The following is a 16627-nucleotide window of genomic DNA, read 5'->3' as shown; positions in this document are numbered from 1 at the left end:
AGCCAGGATCCAAGGCTGTGTGCACCAGACTATATCTCATCCCTGGCCCATACCAAGTTTGGAATCACAGCTAAGGCAGTAACCCGTCAGAGGGTAGATATATTCAGGTGGTATGAATCCAAATAGACTATTCACAGAGTACCACCCTAATTAGGGTGGTACTCTGTGAATAGACCATACCAAGTTTGGTAATCCGTGGTGCTGCTTGTTCTTATTCTTCTCTGGTGTTTGTGCAGTTTCATGTGCTCCATAATTTAGATCACGAATGCTCAACCTGCGGTCCTCCAGCTGTTGCAAAACTACAACTCCCATCATTACCGGACGGCCTACAGCTATCATCCCACAGAAGGGCATTGTAGTTTTACAACAGCTGGAGGGCCGCAGGTTGAGCATCCCTGCTTTAGATGTTTCTGCAGACTTCCATTTCAGAAAAGAGAAGGTTTATCGCATACGTTCTTTGAGGTTTTTATGTTTTATAGCGTCCAACACATTTCTTCACAGATCTCCAGATGGAAATCTGTCTGCCCCATATGGGTCCTGTAGAGCATACGTCTGTGCTCTTGTGGTGCAGTGATATTTAGATGCAGGTTTATGGGCGGGTGTACAGAATTATCAGGCGGTTTTCTTGTATCTCGGGTTTGAGGAGTGGCCCAATATACTGTTATCAGAAATGTCTGGAACTGTCACATTGTCAGGGACAAGCAGAACTGGTTTTATTTCACACCGTGCAAAGGTCGCATACATACACCTCCCCCAGCCAGCCCTGAGCGGAGATGTGTACACCTGTTCCACAACTCCCTGCTGAGATCTAAGGAGCGCACAGGTACAGGTGAGAGCTCATGCATACACCTTCTTCTCATCAATGCTTTTTTGTATTCCTGGATCTTCTTGCTCCCATTCAGGAATCACAAAAACTTTCCAGTCACTCAGATGAATTTTTTGAGTCTGGTTATTCTCTTTTATGCAACTTTCACAAATAACTTGCTGTGTTTCTGTCACTTTTCATTCTTTGCCTATGTAACTTACTGATGACGTGAGGTTAATAATTAGTTCTTCAGGGTGGGGTACAGGACTTACTGTGAGGGGTGGAGTAGCATTGTAGGCAGAGGACCGCAGTGTTGACAATGGGGGAAGGTGAATAGTCGTGGAGATTATCACAGCTTGTAGCATATGGAAAATATTTGGCTGGTTTCATACACAATGGGGGTCATTTATGAAGTGCCCGTTTTAGGTGTAACACTATTTTGCCACTTTAACCCCTTAGTGACCAGCCTGTTTTGGGTCTTACTGACCGAGCATTTTCTTCCTTTTTTCATCGTCGCATTCCAAGAGCTATAACTTTTTTATTTTTCCATCTATATAGCTTTATGAGCGTTTGTGTTTGCGTGACAAGTTGTAGTTTTTAATGGCACCATTTTGGGGTACACATCTTTCTGATTAACTTTTATTAACTCTTTGTGGGAGGGAGATGGGAAAAAGCAGCAATACTGCCACTGCGTTTTTACGCTATAAATTTTACGTCGTTCATTTTTTGGTATAAATAACATAATATCTTTATTCTTTGGGTTGGGTCAGTACAGTTACAGTAATACCAAATACATATAGTTTTTTTTTTTTACGTTTTACTACTTTTTAGCAATAAACCCCTTTCTTTAAGACAAAAATGTTTTTACATTGCCACTTCCCAAGACCCATAACTTTTTTATCTTTCTTTATATGGAGTTGTATGAGAGCTTGATTTTTTGGGGGGATGACTTCTATTTTTCATTCGTATCATTTTGGAGTAAATGGTACTTTTTGATCGCTTGTTATTATGTTTTTTTGGTGGCAACTAAGAATAAATTAGCAATTCTGCCTTTTTTTAATTTATTTTCTACGGCGTTTACCGTAGGGGATAATATGAGTGATATTTATGTAGTCCGGGTCGTTACGGACGCAGCAATACGAAACATATAGAGAAGATTTTATTTTTTTTTGCAATTTTTTCATTGAAAAGCGTATTTTCAATGGAAATCAAAGCGTAATTTTTTTATGGTATTTTTTTATTGAATACATTTTTTTTTTTTAACTATAACAGACAGCTTTTTGATTGCTTTTAAAATCCAATGCTCTATCCCTATAGTGCATTGCATTTTAATGGCAAAGCTATTCTGACATTGACCAGCAGGCTGCACCAGAGAGATTTCAAATACTGACGGAAATTATACGCTCCATTAATTAACATTAGCAACGGATTCAGGGACATAAAATCCGGACTATATACGTATTGCAAATAGGCTCGTCTGAAAGCGGCCATAAGATTCTGATAATTTATGACCGTGTGTGCACTTTGTTATAAATTAGATAAATCTATGGCAGTCTGTGTGCCTCCGGGCTGGAGTAGTTTTTCCCCCAACATTTAAGCCTGTTCCCTTTTTTCACCGGCCGTATGACAAAGGAAATTGCAACTATTTTTAAGACTAAAATAATTGCAAGTCCCCTCGAAAACAGGAAAACTGTCTTAGTTGCCCATAGCAACCAATCAGGGCTCACCTTTCATTTTAAAAGTGTTCTGAAAAAATTAAAGGTGACCTCTGGTTGCTATGGGCAACTAAGACAGTTTTCCTGTTAGACAGTTTTGACAAATGAGGCCCAATAGGGGAGATTTATCAAACTGGTGTAAAGGAAAACTGGCTGAGTTGCCCATAGCAACTAATCAGATTCAAATCTTTCATTTTCCAATGGAGCTCTGAAAAATGAAAGGTGGCGTCTGATTGGTTGCCTTGGGCTACTAAGCCAATTTTTCTGGCTTAGTAGCCCACGGCAACTGCAAACAGAGTTCACACGTCCAGGTCCCGTGCATTGTGGACCTCGTGTTGCGGTCCGCAGCACAGGGTTCTTACGCTCGTGGGCATGAGCCCTTGAGGAGCAGAAACTGTTTATGGTGCCAATACGGGCACTGAGCGCTTACACTATTGCAGAGCTGCTCTTTGCCGGCCGCAATATGGGCACTGGCCAACAACAGATGAAAATCCACATGTAATCTGCAATGTGTGCAGGTACCCTAAAGAGGTAGTTTCAGGAGGAAACTGGACAACACTTTGGATCTGCCTGCAATAAACAATTGAGCACTACCTACCTGGTTCCACGATGTCGCTCTGGATCACCCACCTAAGCTCTGTTTATCCAGCTGAAGCTGTGATGTCACATGGATAACACCTCTACAGCTAATCACTGCTCTCAGCAATGCATTGCCATTTAGGTGGAGGATGACATCAGAGGCTAAAGGGCAAACGACGTTCATGGTGAAGCAGTGCTCCGAGGGCCTAGGCCCATCCCTTGGTGCTCTGAACACCTCATTAGCTGAGATAGGCCTCATGCACGTGGACGTTTTTTTTTTGCGGTCCGCAAAAACGGTTTCCGTTGTTCCGTGATCCGTGTCCGTTTTTTCTTCCGTTGGTCTTCCTTGATTTTTGGAGGATCCACGGACATGAAAAATGAAAAAAAGTCAAGTCAAGTTTGCCTTTGAAAATGATATGAAAAAACGGACACGGATCACGGACGCGGATGACAATCTTGTGTGCATCCGTGATTTTTCACGGACCCATTGACTTGAATGGGTCCGTGAACCGTTGTCCGTGAAAAAAATAGGACAGGTCATATTTTTTTCACAGACTGGAAACACGGATGCCAAACGGTGCATTTTCCGATTTTTCCACGGACCCATTGAAAGTCAATGGGTCTGCGGAAATAAACGGAAAACGGAACAACGGCTACGGATGCACACAACGGTCGTGTGCATGAGGCCATAAAAGTTTCTCACAAATGGGGCTACGGATTTTAATAAGAGAGGGGGCGTTTTACTCGGCATGATCAATCCTAACAGTGTGCCTGGCTTAATAACAGGCGATCATGATGACAGATGCTCTTTTAGGGCTCATTCATATGATGTATCTGTTTTTGTTGTCCGCAAATTGCAGAGCCGCAAAACACGGATAACGGCCGTGTGCGTTCCCCATTTTGCAGAACGGCAAGCCCCATGATAGAAATGCCTATTCTTGTCTGCAAATATAGACAAGAATAGGATGTTCTATCTCTTTTTGTGAGGACGCAGAACGGACATACCGATGCGGACAGTGCTATCCACATTGAAATGAATATGTCCCCATCCATTCCGCAAAACTGCAGAACGGATGCGGTTGTCTGAATGGGCCCTAAGGAGCAGAATCTGGCAGAATAAAACTTCATGTTCACACTACTTCTGATGAGAAAAGCTACACAATGTACAGTATGTTTGTACTGCTCTGGCCAGCCCCTCGCTAGTGCTGTCAGCAGTTTAGCAAGGTCAAATCTTTTCACTATATGTTATAGAGAAAATAACATCAACCCAGAGGACTGATCGGAGCTCACACATGTAACTTCTGCAGACATGAAAGTCACTGATTCTCAACAGCAATGTTTTGAAGGAGAAATTTTCTGTATGCTCCCCTATAAGCAATGAATAGATGCGGACATTAGACATCACAACATTATAGCTCCTCTCCCTAGTGCTGACAAATGCAGCTTACATATCACTTGTCACATTAAATGTTATGCAGATTCCAGTTGTGAGACGTTGCATGGTTTCCAGTGGTAGTTGTCATTTGGGGCGTCATTCGCAACATACTCAACATTCGCACAGATTCCTGGGGAGGAGCATGGATTTTAGGCGAGTTAGTCCCAATATTAAAAAGAAGTAAAATGGGCACTCATATATCTAGATCACAAGGTAGGCAAAGCGACTCAAATAATATATTAATTTATTAATAGCGATAAGTTGAACAAATTTATATGAGCAATACACAATAATAATGTACCCTAAATAGAACTAATTTCCCGAAAACAACTTAAAATGATAAAACTGATAAAATAAGCATACAACTGTCCTCTGTTATAGCTGATAAAATCCAAGTATCCAATCCAGTGTTAATAGGTCCAGTCTGACATTAGCAGATGTAACACAGTACTTTTGTCTTCTATTATCTACAACAGTGGTTTACAGCAAATATATCTCCAGAAAAAGGATAAATAAATAAATAAATCAGTGAGTGAATAAATAAATAAATAGTAAGTGCACAGTGACTAATGGTGACTAGAGTTGAGCGAACACCTGGATGTTCGGGTTCGAGAAGTTCGGCCGAACATCCCGGAAATGTTCGGGTTCGGGATCCGAACCCGATCCGAACTTCGTCCCGAACCCGAACCCCATTGAAGTCAATGGGGACCCGAACTTTTCGGCACTAAAAAGGCTGTAAAACAGCCCAGGAAAGAGCTAGAGGGCTGCAAAAGGCAGCAACATGTAGGTAAATCCCCTGCAAACAAATGTGGATAGGGAAATGAATTAAAATAAAAATTAAATAAATAAAAATTAACCAAAATCAATTGGAGAGAGGTTCCATAGCAGAGAATCTGGCTTCCCGTCACCCACCACTGGAACAGTCCATTCTCAGATATTTAGGCCCCGGCACCCAGGCAGAGGAGAGAGGTCCCGTAACAGAGAATCTGTCTTCATGTCAGCAGAGAATTAGTCTGCATGTCATAGCAGAGAATGAGGCTTCACGTCAGCCACCACTGCAACAGTCCATTGGCATATATTTAGGCCCAGCACCCAGGCAGAGGAGGGAGGTCCCGTAACAGAGAATCTGTCTTCATGTCAGCAGAGAATTAGTCTGCATGTCATAGCAGAGAATGAGGCTTCACGTCAGCCACCACTGCAACAGTCCATTGGCATATATTTAGGCCCAGCACACACACAGGCAGAGGAGAGAGGTCCCGTAACAGAGAATCTGTCTTCATGTCAGCAGAGAATTAGTCTGCATGTCATAGCAGAGAATGAGGCTTCACGTCAGCCACCACTGCAACAGTCCATTGGCATATATTTAGGCCCAGCACACACACAGGCAGAGGAGAGAGGTCCCGTAACAGAGAATCTGGCTTCATGTCAGCAGAGAATCAGTCTGCATGTCATAGCAGAGAATGAGGCTTCACGTCAGCCACCACTGCAACAGTCCATTGGCATATATTTAGGCCCAGCACACACACAGGCAGAGGAGAGAGGTCCCGTAACAGAGGATCTGGCTTCATGTCAGCAGAGAATCAGTCTGCATGTCATAGCAGAGAATCAGGCTTCACGTCAGCCACCACTGCAACAGTCCATTGTCATAAATTTAGGCCCAGCACCCAGGCAGAGGAGAGAGGTCCCGTAACAGACAATCTGGCTTCATGTCAGCAGAGAATTAGTCTGCATGTCATAGCAGAGAATCAGGCTTCACGTCAGCCACCACTGCAACAGTCCATTGGCATATATTTAGGCCTAGCACACAGGCAGAGGAGAGAGGTCCCGTAACAGACAATCTGGCTTCATGTCAGCAGAGAATCAGTCTGCATGTCATAGCAGAGAATGAGGCTTCACGTCACCCACCACTGCAACAGTCCATTGGCATATATTTAGGCCTAGCACACAGGCAGAGCAGAGAGGTCCCGTAACAGACAATCTGGCTTCATGACAGCAGAGAATCAGTCTGCATGTCATAGCAGAGAATGAGGCTTCACGTCACCCACCACTGCAACAGTCCATTGGCATATATTTAGGCCTAGCACACAGGCAGAGCAGAGAGGTCCCGTAACAGACGATCTGGCTTCATGTCAGCAGAGAATCAGTCTGCATGTCATAGCAGAGAATGAGGCTTCACGTCAGCCACCACTGCAACAGTCCATTGGCATATATTTAGGCCCAGCACCCAGGCAGAGGAGGGAGGTCCCGTAACAGAGAATCTGTCTTCATGTCAGCAGAGAATTAGTCTGCATGTCATAGCAGAGAATGAGGCTTCACGTCAGCCACCACTGCAACAGTCCATTGGCATATATTTAGGCCCAGCACACACACAGGCAGAGGAGAGAGGTCCCGTAACAGAGAATCTGTCTTCATGTCAGCAGAGAATTAGTCTGCATGTCATAGCAGAGAATGAGGCTTCACGTCAGCCACCACTGCAACAGTCCATTGGCATATATTTAGGCCCAGCACACACACAGGCAGAGGAGAGAGGTCCCGTAACAGACAATCTGGCTTCATGTCAGCAGAGAATTAGTCTGCATGTCATAGCAGAGAATGAGGCTTCACGTCACCCACCACTGCAACAGTCCATTGGCATATATTTAGGCCCAGCACCCAGGCAGAGGAGGGAGGTCCCGTAACAGAGAATCTGTCTTCATGTCAGCAGAGAATTAGTCTGCATGTCATAGCAGAGAATGAGGCTTCACGTCAGCCACCACTGCAACAGTCCATTGGCATATATTTAGGCCCAGCACACACACAGGCAGAGGAGAGAGGTCCCGTAACAGAGGATCTGGCTTCATGTCAGCAGAGAATCAGTCTGCATGTCATAGCAGAGAATCAGGCTTCACGTCAGCCACCACTGCAACAGTCCATTGTCATAAATTTAGGCCCAGCACCCAGGCAGAGGAGAGAGGTCCCGTAACAGAGAATCTGGCTTCATGTCAGCAGAGAATCAGTCTTCATATCATAGCAGAGAATCAGGCTTCACGTCACCCACCACTGTAAGAGTCAATTTTCATAAATTTAGGCCCAGAACCCAGGCAGAGGAGAAAGGTCCCGTAACAGACAATCTGGCTTCATGTCAGCAGAGAATCAGTCTTCATATCATAGCAGAGAATCAGGCTTCACGTCACCCACCACTGTAAGAGTCAATTTTCATAAATTTAGGCCCAGAACCCAGGCAGAGGAGAAAGGTCCCGTAACAGACAATCTGGCTTCATGTCAGCAGAGAATCAGTCTTCATATCATAGCAGAGAATCAGGCTTCACGTCACCCACCACTGTAAGAGTCAATTTTCATAAATTTAGGCCCAGAACCCAGGCAGAGGAGAAAGGTCCCGTAACAGACAATCTGGCTTCATGTCAGCAGAGAATCAGTCTTCATATCATAGCAGAGAATCAGGCTTCACGTCACCCACCACTGTAAGAGTCAATTTTCATAAATTTAGGCCCAGAACCCAGGCAGAGGAGAAAGGTCCCGTAACAGACAATCTGGCTTCATGTCAGCAGAGAATCAGTCTTCATATCATAGCAGAGAATCAGGCTTCACGTCACCCACCACTGTAAGAGTCAATTTTCATAAATTTAGGCCCAGAACCCAGGCAGAGGAGAAAGGTCTCGTAACAGACAATCTGGCTTCATGTCAGCAGAGAATCAGTCTTCATATCATAGCAGAGAATCAGGCTTCACGTCACCCACCACTGCAACAGTCCATTGGCATATATTTAGGCCTAGCACACAGGCAGAGCAGAGAGGTCCCGTAACAGACAATCTGGCTTCATGTCAGCAGAGAATCAGTCTGCATGTCATAGCAGAGAATGAGGCTTCACGTCACCCACCACTGCAACAGTCCATTGGCATATATTTAGGCCCAGAACCCAGGCAGAGGAGAAAGGTCCCGTAACAGACAATCTGGCTTCATGTCAGCAGAGAATCAGTCTTCATATCATAGCAGAGAATCAGGCTTCACGTCACCCACCACTGTAAGAGTCAATTTTCATAAATTTAGGCCCAGAACCCAGGCAGAGGAGAAAGGTCCCGTAACAGACAATCTGGCTTCATGTCAGCAGAGAATCAGTCTTCATATCATAGCAGAGAATCAGGCTTCACGTCACCCACCACTGTAAGAGTCAATTTTCATAAATTTAGGCCCAGAACCCAGGCAGAGGAGAAAGGTCCCGTAACAGACAATCTGGCTTCATGTCAGCAGAGAATCAGTCTTCATATCATAGCAGAGAATCAGGCTTCACGTCACCCACCACTGCAACAGTCCATTGGCATATATTTAGGCCTAGCACACAGGCAGAGCAGAGAGGTCCCGTAACAGACAATCTGGCTTCATGTCAGCAGAGAATCAGTCTGCATGTCATAGCAGAGAATGAGGCTTCACGTCACCCACCACTGCAACAGTCCATTGGCATATATTTAGGCCCAGAACCCAGGCAGAGGAGAAAGGTCCCGTAACAGACAATCTGGCTTCATGTCAGCAGAGAATCAGTCTTCATATCATAGCAGAGAATCAGGCTTCACGTCACCCACCACTGCAACAGTCCATTGGCATATATTTAGGCCTAGCACACAGGCAGAGCAGAGAGGTCCCGTAACAGACAATCTGGCTTCATGACAGCAGAGAATCAGTCTGCATGTCATAGCAGAGAATCAGGCTTCACGTCAGCCACCACTGCAACAGTCCATTGTCATAAATTTAGGCCCAGCACCCAGGCAGAGGAGAGAGGTCCCGTAACAGACAATCTGGCTTCATGTCAGCAGAGAATTAGTCTGCATGTCATAGCAGAGAATCAGGCTTCATGTCAGCCACCACTGCAACAGTCCATTGGCATATATTTAGGCCTAGCACACAGGCAGAGGAGAGGTTCATTCAACTTTGGGTAGCATCGCAATATAATGGTAAAATGAAAATAAAAATAGGATTGAATGAGGAAGTGCCCTGGAGTCCAATAATATATGGTTATGGGGAGGTAGTTAATGTCTAATCTGGACAAGGGACGGACAGGTCCTGTGGGATCCATGCCTGGTTCATTTTTATGAACGTCAGCTTGTCCACATTGGCTGTAGACAGGCGGCTGCGTTTGTCTGTAATGACGCCCCCTGCCGTGCTGAATACACGTTCAGACAAAACGCTGGCTGCCGGGCAGGCCAGCACCTCCAAGGCATAAAAGGCTAGCTCTGGCCACGTGGACAATTTAGAGACCCAGAAGTTGAATGGGGCCGAACCATCAGTCAGTACGTGGAGGGGTGTGCACACGTACTGTTCCACCATGTTAGTGAAATGTTGCCTCCTGCTAACACGTTGCGTATCAGGTGGTGGTGCAGTTAGCTGTGGCGTGTTGACAAAAGTTTTCCACATCTCTGCCATGCTAACCCTGCCCTCAGAGGAGCTGGCCGTGACACAGCTGCCTTGGCGACCTCTTGCTCCTCCTCTGCCTTGGCCTTGGGCTTCCACTTGTTCCCCTGTGACATTTGGGAATGCTCTCAGTAGCGCGTCTACCAACGTGCGCTTGTACTCGCGCATCTTCCTATCACGCTCCAGTGCAGGAAGTAAGGTGGGCACATTGTCTTTGTAGCGTGGATCCAGCAGGGTGGCAACCCAGTAGTCCGCACAGGTTAAAATGTGGGCAACTCTGCTGTCGTTGCGCAGGCACTGCAGCATGTAGTCGCTCATGTGTGCCAGGCTGCCCAGGGATAAGGACAAGCTGTCCTCTGTGGGAGGCGTATCGTCATCGTCCTGCCTTTCCCCCCAGCCACGCACCAGTGATGGACCCGAGCTGCGTTGGGTGCCACCCCGCTGTGACCATGCTTCATCCTCATCCTCCTCCACCTCCTCCTCATCCTCGTCCTCCTCGTCCTCCAGTAGTGGGCCCTGGCTGGCCACATTTGTACCTGGCCTCTGCTGTTGCCAAAAACCTCCCTCTGAGTCACTTCGAAGAGACTGGCCTGAAAGTGCTAAAAATGACCCCTCTTCCTCCTCCTCCTCCTCCTCCTCCTGGGCCACCTCCTCTTCCATCATCGCCCTAAGTGTTTTCTCAAGGAGACATAGAAGTGGTATTGTAACGCTGATAACGGTGTCATCGCCACTGGCCATGTTGGTGGAGTACTCGAAACAGCGCAACAGGGCACACAGGTCTCGCATGGAGGCCCAGTCATTGGTGGTGAAGTGGTGCTGTTCTGTAGTGCGACTGACCCGTGCGTGCTGCAGCTGAAACTCCACTATGGCCTGCTGCTGCTCGCACAGTCTGTCCAGCATGTGCAAGGTGGAGTTCCACCTGGTGGGCACGTCGCATATGAGGCGGTGAGCGGGAAGGCCGAAGTTACGCTGTAGCGCAGACAGGCGAGCAGCAGCAGGATGTGAACGCCGGAAGCGCGAACAGACGGCCCGCACTTTATGCAGCAGCTCTGACATGTCGGGGTAGTTGTGAATGAACTTCTGCACCACCAAATTCAGCACATGCGCCAAGCAAGGGATGTGCGTCAAATTGGCTAGTCCCAGAGCTGCAACGAGATTTCGCCCATTATCACACACCACCAGGCCGGGCTTGAGGCTCACCGGCAGCAACCACTCGTCGGTCTGTTGTTCTATACCCCGCCACAACTCCTGTGCGGTGTGGGGCCTGTCCCCCAAACATATGAGTTTCAGAATGGCCTGCTGACGTTTACCCCGGGCTGTGCTGAAGTTGGTGGTGAAGGTGTGTGGCTGACTGGATGAGCAGGTGGAAGAAGAGGAGGAGGAAGCCGAGAAGGAGGAGGTGGCAACAGGAGGCAAAGAATGTTGCCCTGCGATCCTTGGCGGCGGAAGGACGTGCGCCAAACAGCTCTCCGCCTGGGGCCCAGCTGCCACTACATTTACCCAGTGTGCAGTTAGGGAGATATAGCGTCCCTGGCCGTGCTTACTGGTCCACGTATCTGTGGTTAGGTGGACCTTGCCACAGATGGCGTTGCGCAGTGCACACTTGATTTTATCGGATACTTGGTTGTGCAGGGAAGGCACGGCTCTCTTGGAGAAGTAGTGCCGGCTGGGAACAACATACTGTGGGACAGCAAGCGACATGAGCTGTTTGAAGCTGTCTGTGTCCACCAGCCTAAATGACAGCATTTCATAGGCCAGTAGTTTAGAAATGCTGGCATTCAGGGCCAGGGATCGAGGGTGGCTAGGTGGGAATTTACGCTTTCTATCAAATGTTTGTGAGATGGAGAGCTGAACGCTGGCGTGTGACATGGTTGAGACGCTTGGTGACGGAGGTGGTGGTGGTGGTGTTGGTGGTACATCCCCTGTTTGCTGGGCGGCAGGTGCCAACGTTCCTCCAGAGGCGGAGGAAGAGGCCGAGGCGGCAGCAGCAGAATAGGCCGAGGCGGCAGCAGCAGAAGAGGTAGCAGGGGGAGCCTGAGTGACTTCCTTGGTTTTAAGGTGTTTACTCCACTGCAGTTCATGCTTTGCATGCAGGTGCCTGGTCATGCAGGTTGTGCTCAGGTTCAGAACGTTAATGCCTCGCTTCAGGCTCTGATGGCACAGCGTGCAAACCACTCGGGTCTTGTCGTCAGCACATTGTTTGAAGAAGTGCCATGCCAGGGAACTCCTTGAAGCTGCCTTTGGGGTGCTCGGTCCCAGATGGCGGCGGTCAGTAGCAGGCGGAGTCTCTTGGCGGCGGGTGTTCTGCTTTTGCCCACTGCTCCCTCTTTTGCTACGCTGTTGGCTCGGTCTCACCACTGCCTCTTCCTCCGAACTGTGAAAGTCAGTGGCACGACCTTCATTCCATGTGGGGTCTAGGACCTCATCGTCCCCTGCATCGTCTTCCACCCAGTCTTGATCCCTGACCTCCTGTTCAGTCTGCACACTGCAGAAAGACGCAGCAGTTGGCACCTGTGTTTCGTCATCATCAGAGACATGCTGAGGTGGTATTCCCATGTCCTCATCATCAGGAAACATAAGTGGTTGTGCGTCAGTGCATTCTATGTCTTTCACCGCTGGGGAAGGGCTAGGTGGATGCCCTTGGGAAACCCTGCCAGCGGAGTCTTCAAACAGCATAAGAGACTGCTGCATAACTTGAGGCTGAGACAGTTTCCCTGGTATGCATGGGGGTGATGTGACAGACTGATGGGGTTGGTTTTCAGGCGCCATCTGTGCGCTTTCTGCAGAAGACTGGGTGGGAGATAATGTGAACGTGCTGGATCCACTGTCGGCCACCCAATTGACTAATGCCTGTACCTGCTCAGGCCTTACCATCCTTAGAACGGCATTGGGCCCCACCATATATCGCTGTAAATTCTGGCGGCTACTGGGACCTGAGGTAGTTGGTACACTAGGACGTGTGGATGTGGCAGAACGGCCACGTCCTCTCCCAGCACCAGAGGGTCCACTAACACCACCACGACCATGTCCACGTCCGCGTCCCTTACTAGATGTTTTTCTCATTGTTATGGTTCACCACAACAACAAATATATTATTTGGCCCAATGTATTGTATTCAAATTCAGCGGGATATAAATTTGAGGCCTAGTATTTAGGCGCTGGGTGACCGGTATGGATTTAGTGACAGAATTAGACTTGGAAATGCACAGAAGCGTGTGTGTGAAGTTATTCTGAATGACCCTATGTGCACCTTCAATATGATCTACCCTTTTAGGGATAGATTTCAAATAGCTCTGATATAGCAGAAACGACTAAATTATGAAATTGCTAAATTGGGAATTGTATTTCAACCCAGAACAAAAAATGTGCTTGAACGGACACTAAATAACTCGCCCAGCTACAGCACTAAGGACAGATTTAGCGGGATATAAATTTGAGGCCTAGTATTTAGGCGCTGGGTGACAGGTATGGGTTTAGTGCCAGAATTAGACTTGGAAATACACAGTAGCGGGTGTGTGTGAAGTTATTCTGAATGACCCAATGTGCACCTTGAATATTATATACCCTTTTAGGGATAGATTTCAAATAGCTCTGATATAGCAGAAACCACTAAATTATGAAATTGCTAAATTGGGAATTGTATTTCAACCCAGAACAAGAAATGTGCTTGAACGGACACTAAATAACTCGCCCAGCTACAGCACTAGGGACAGATTTAGCGGGATATAAATTTGAGGCCTAGTATTTAGGCGCTGCGTGACAGGTATGGGTTTAGTGACAGAATTAGACTTGGAAATACACAGTAGCGGGTGTGTGTGAAGTTATTCTGAATGACCCAATGTGCACCTTGAATATTATATACCCTTTTAGGGATAGATTTCAAATAGCTCTGATATAGCAGAAACCACTAAATTATGAAATTGCTAAATTGGGAATTGTATTTCAACCCAGAACAAGAAATGTGCTTGAACGGACACTAAATAACTCGCCCAGCTACAGCACTAGGGACAGATTTAGCGGGATATAAATTTGAGGCCTAGTATTTAGGCGCTGGGTGACAGGTATGGGTTTAGTGCCAGAATTAGACTTGGAAATACACAGTAGCGGGTGTGTGTGAAGTTATTCTGAATGACCCAATGTGCACCTTGAATATTATATACCCTTTTAGGGATAGATTTCAAATAGCTCTGATATAGCAGAAACCACTAAATTATGAAATTGCTAAATTGGGAATTGTATTTCAACCCAGAACAAGAAATGTGCTTGAACGGACACTAAATAACTCGCCCAGCTACAGCACTAGGGACAGATTTAGCGGGATATAAATTTGAGGCCTAGTATTTAGGCGCTGGGTGACAGGTATGGGTTTAGTGACAGAATTAGACTTGGAAATACACAGTAGCGGGTGTGTGTGAAGTTATTCTGAATGACCCAATGTGCACCTTGAATATTATATACCCTTTTAGGGATAGATTTCAAATAGCTCTGATATAGCAGAAACCACTAAATTATGAAATTGCTAAATTGGGAATTGTATTTCAACCCAGAACAAGAAATGTGCTTGAACGGACACTAAATAACTCGCCCAGCTACAGCACTAAGGACAGATTTAGCGGGATATAAATTTGAGGCCTAGTATTTAGGCGCTGGGTGACAGGTATGGGTTTAGTGACAGAATTAGACTTGGAAATACACAGTAGCGGGTGTGTGTGAAGTTATTCTGAATGACCCAATGTGCACCTTGAATATTATATACCCTTTTAGGGATAGATTTCAAATAGCTCTGATATAGCAGAAACCACTAAATTATGAAATTGCTAAATTGGGAATTGTATTTCAACCCAGAACAAGAAATGTGCTTGAACGGACACTAAATAACTCGCCCAGCTACAGCACTAAGGACAGATTTAGCGGGATATAAATTTGAGGCCTAGTATTTAGGCGCTGGGTGACAGGTATGGGTTTAGTGCCAGAATTAGACTTGGAAATACACAGTAGCGGGTGTGTGTGAAGTTATTCTGAATGACCCAATGTGCACCTTGAATATTATATACCCTTTTAGGGATAGATTTCAAATAGCTCTGATATAGCAGAAACCACTAAATTATGAAATTGCTAAATTGGGAATTGTATTTCAACCCAGAACAAGAAATGTGCTTGAACGGACACTAAATAACTCGCCCAGCTACAGCACTAAGGACAGATTTAGCGGGATATAAATTTGAGGCCTAGTATTTAGGCGCTGGGTGACAGGTATGGGTTTAGTGCCAGAATTAGACTTGGAAATACACAGTAGCGGGTGTGTGTGAAGTTATTCTGAATGACCCAATGTGCACCTTGAATATTATATACCCTTTTAGGGATAGATTTCAAATAGCTCTGATATAGCAGAAACCACTAAATTATGAAATTGCTAAATTGGGAATTGTATTTCAACCCAGAACAAGAAATGTGCTTGAACGGACACTAAATAACTCGCCCAGCTACAGCACTAGGGACAGATTTAGCGGGATATAAATTTGAGGCCTAGTATTTAGGCGCTGCGTGACAGGTATGGGTTTAGTGACAGAATTAGACTTGGAAATACACAGTAGCGGGTGTGTGTGAAGTTATTCTGAATGACCCAATGTGCACCTTGAATATTATATACCCTTTTAGGGATAGATTTCAAATAGCTCTGATATAGCAGAAACCACTAAATTATGAAATTGCTAAATTGGGAATTGTATTTCAACCCAGAACAAGAAATGTGCTTGAACGGACACTAAATAACTCGCCCAGCTACAGCACTAGGGACAGATTTAGCTGGATATAAATTTGAGGCCTAGTATTTAGGCGCTGGGTGACCGGTATGGATTTAGTGACAGAATTAGACTGGGATATGGCCAAAAAATAAACAGACTATTGCTGGTTAAATGCACTTGGTGTGACAGCTTCACCCTGATGTAGGCTTTAGCCAAAAAACAACCACACCATTGAGGGTTAAATGCACTTGGTGACAGGCGCAGCTTGCCCCTGATTTAGTATATGGCCAAAAAATGAACAGACTATTGCTGGTTAAATGCACTTGGTGTGACAGCTTCACCCTGATGTAGGCTTTAGCCAAAAAACAACCACACCATTGAGGGTTAAATGCACTTGGTGACAGGCGCAGCTTGCCCCTGATTTTGTATATGGCCAAAAAATGAACAGACTATTGCTGGTTAAATGCACTTGGTGTGACAGCTTCACCCTGATGTAGGCTTTAGCCAAAAAACAACCACACCATTGAGGGTTAAATGCACTTGGTCGCAGCTTGTGCTGGCGCACCACAAGACACAAAATGGCCGCCGATCACCCCAGAAAAATGTGACTGACAAACGGTCTGTGCAGCCTAAAAACAGTGAGCAATTGAGGATCAGCAGCTCAATGATCCACAGCTGCAGATCGATCAGTTAATCAAGTCCTTTGGAGGAGTTAATCTGCCTAATCTCGCCCTACTGTCGCAGCCGCAACCTCTCCCTACGCTAATCAGAGCAGAGTGACGGGCGGCGCTATGTGACTCCAGCTTAAATAGAGGCTGGGTCACATGGTGCTCTGGCCAATCACAGCCATGCCAATAGTAGGCATGGCTGTGATGGCCTCTTGGGGCAAGTAGTATGACGCTTGTTGATTGGCTGCTTTGCAGCCTTTCAAAAAGCGCCAAGAAAG

At 46.2% G+C, this 16627-nt stretch overlaps 1 protein-coding gene across 2 annotated transcripts in view; it reads left to right on the top strand.

The window, feature by feature from the left end:
• The first annotated feature begins 701 nt into the window (after nt 1-701).
• The window catches only part of LOC122926743 (transmembrane protein 45B-like), a 29188-nt gene continuing 13262 nt past the window's right edge, over nt 702-16627 (top strand). Inside the window, exon 1 of one of the 2 annotated variants that reach the window (XM_044278214.1) lies at nt 702-829. The gene's annotated coding sequence lies outside the window, so the exon portion shown is untranslated. The remainder of the gene's footprint in view (nt 830-16627) is intronic. The other variant, XM_044278216.1, reaches the window with a different exon arrangement.

This window comes from Bufo gargarizans, chromosome 2 (assembly GCF_014858855.1).
Source record: "Bufo gargarizans isolate SCDJY-AF-19 chromosome 2, ASM1485885v1, whole genome shotgun sequence".
NCBI classification, from domain to species: domain Eukaryota; kingdom Metazoa; phylum Chordata; class Amphibia; order Anura; family Bufonidae; genus Bufo; species Bufo gargarizans.
The sequence above is the reverse complement of the archived record's forward strand: the minus strand, read 5'-3'. Positions and strand labels throughout refer to the sequence as shown.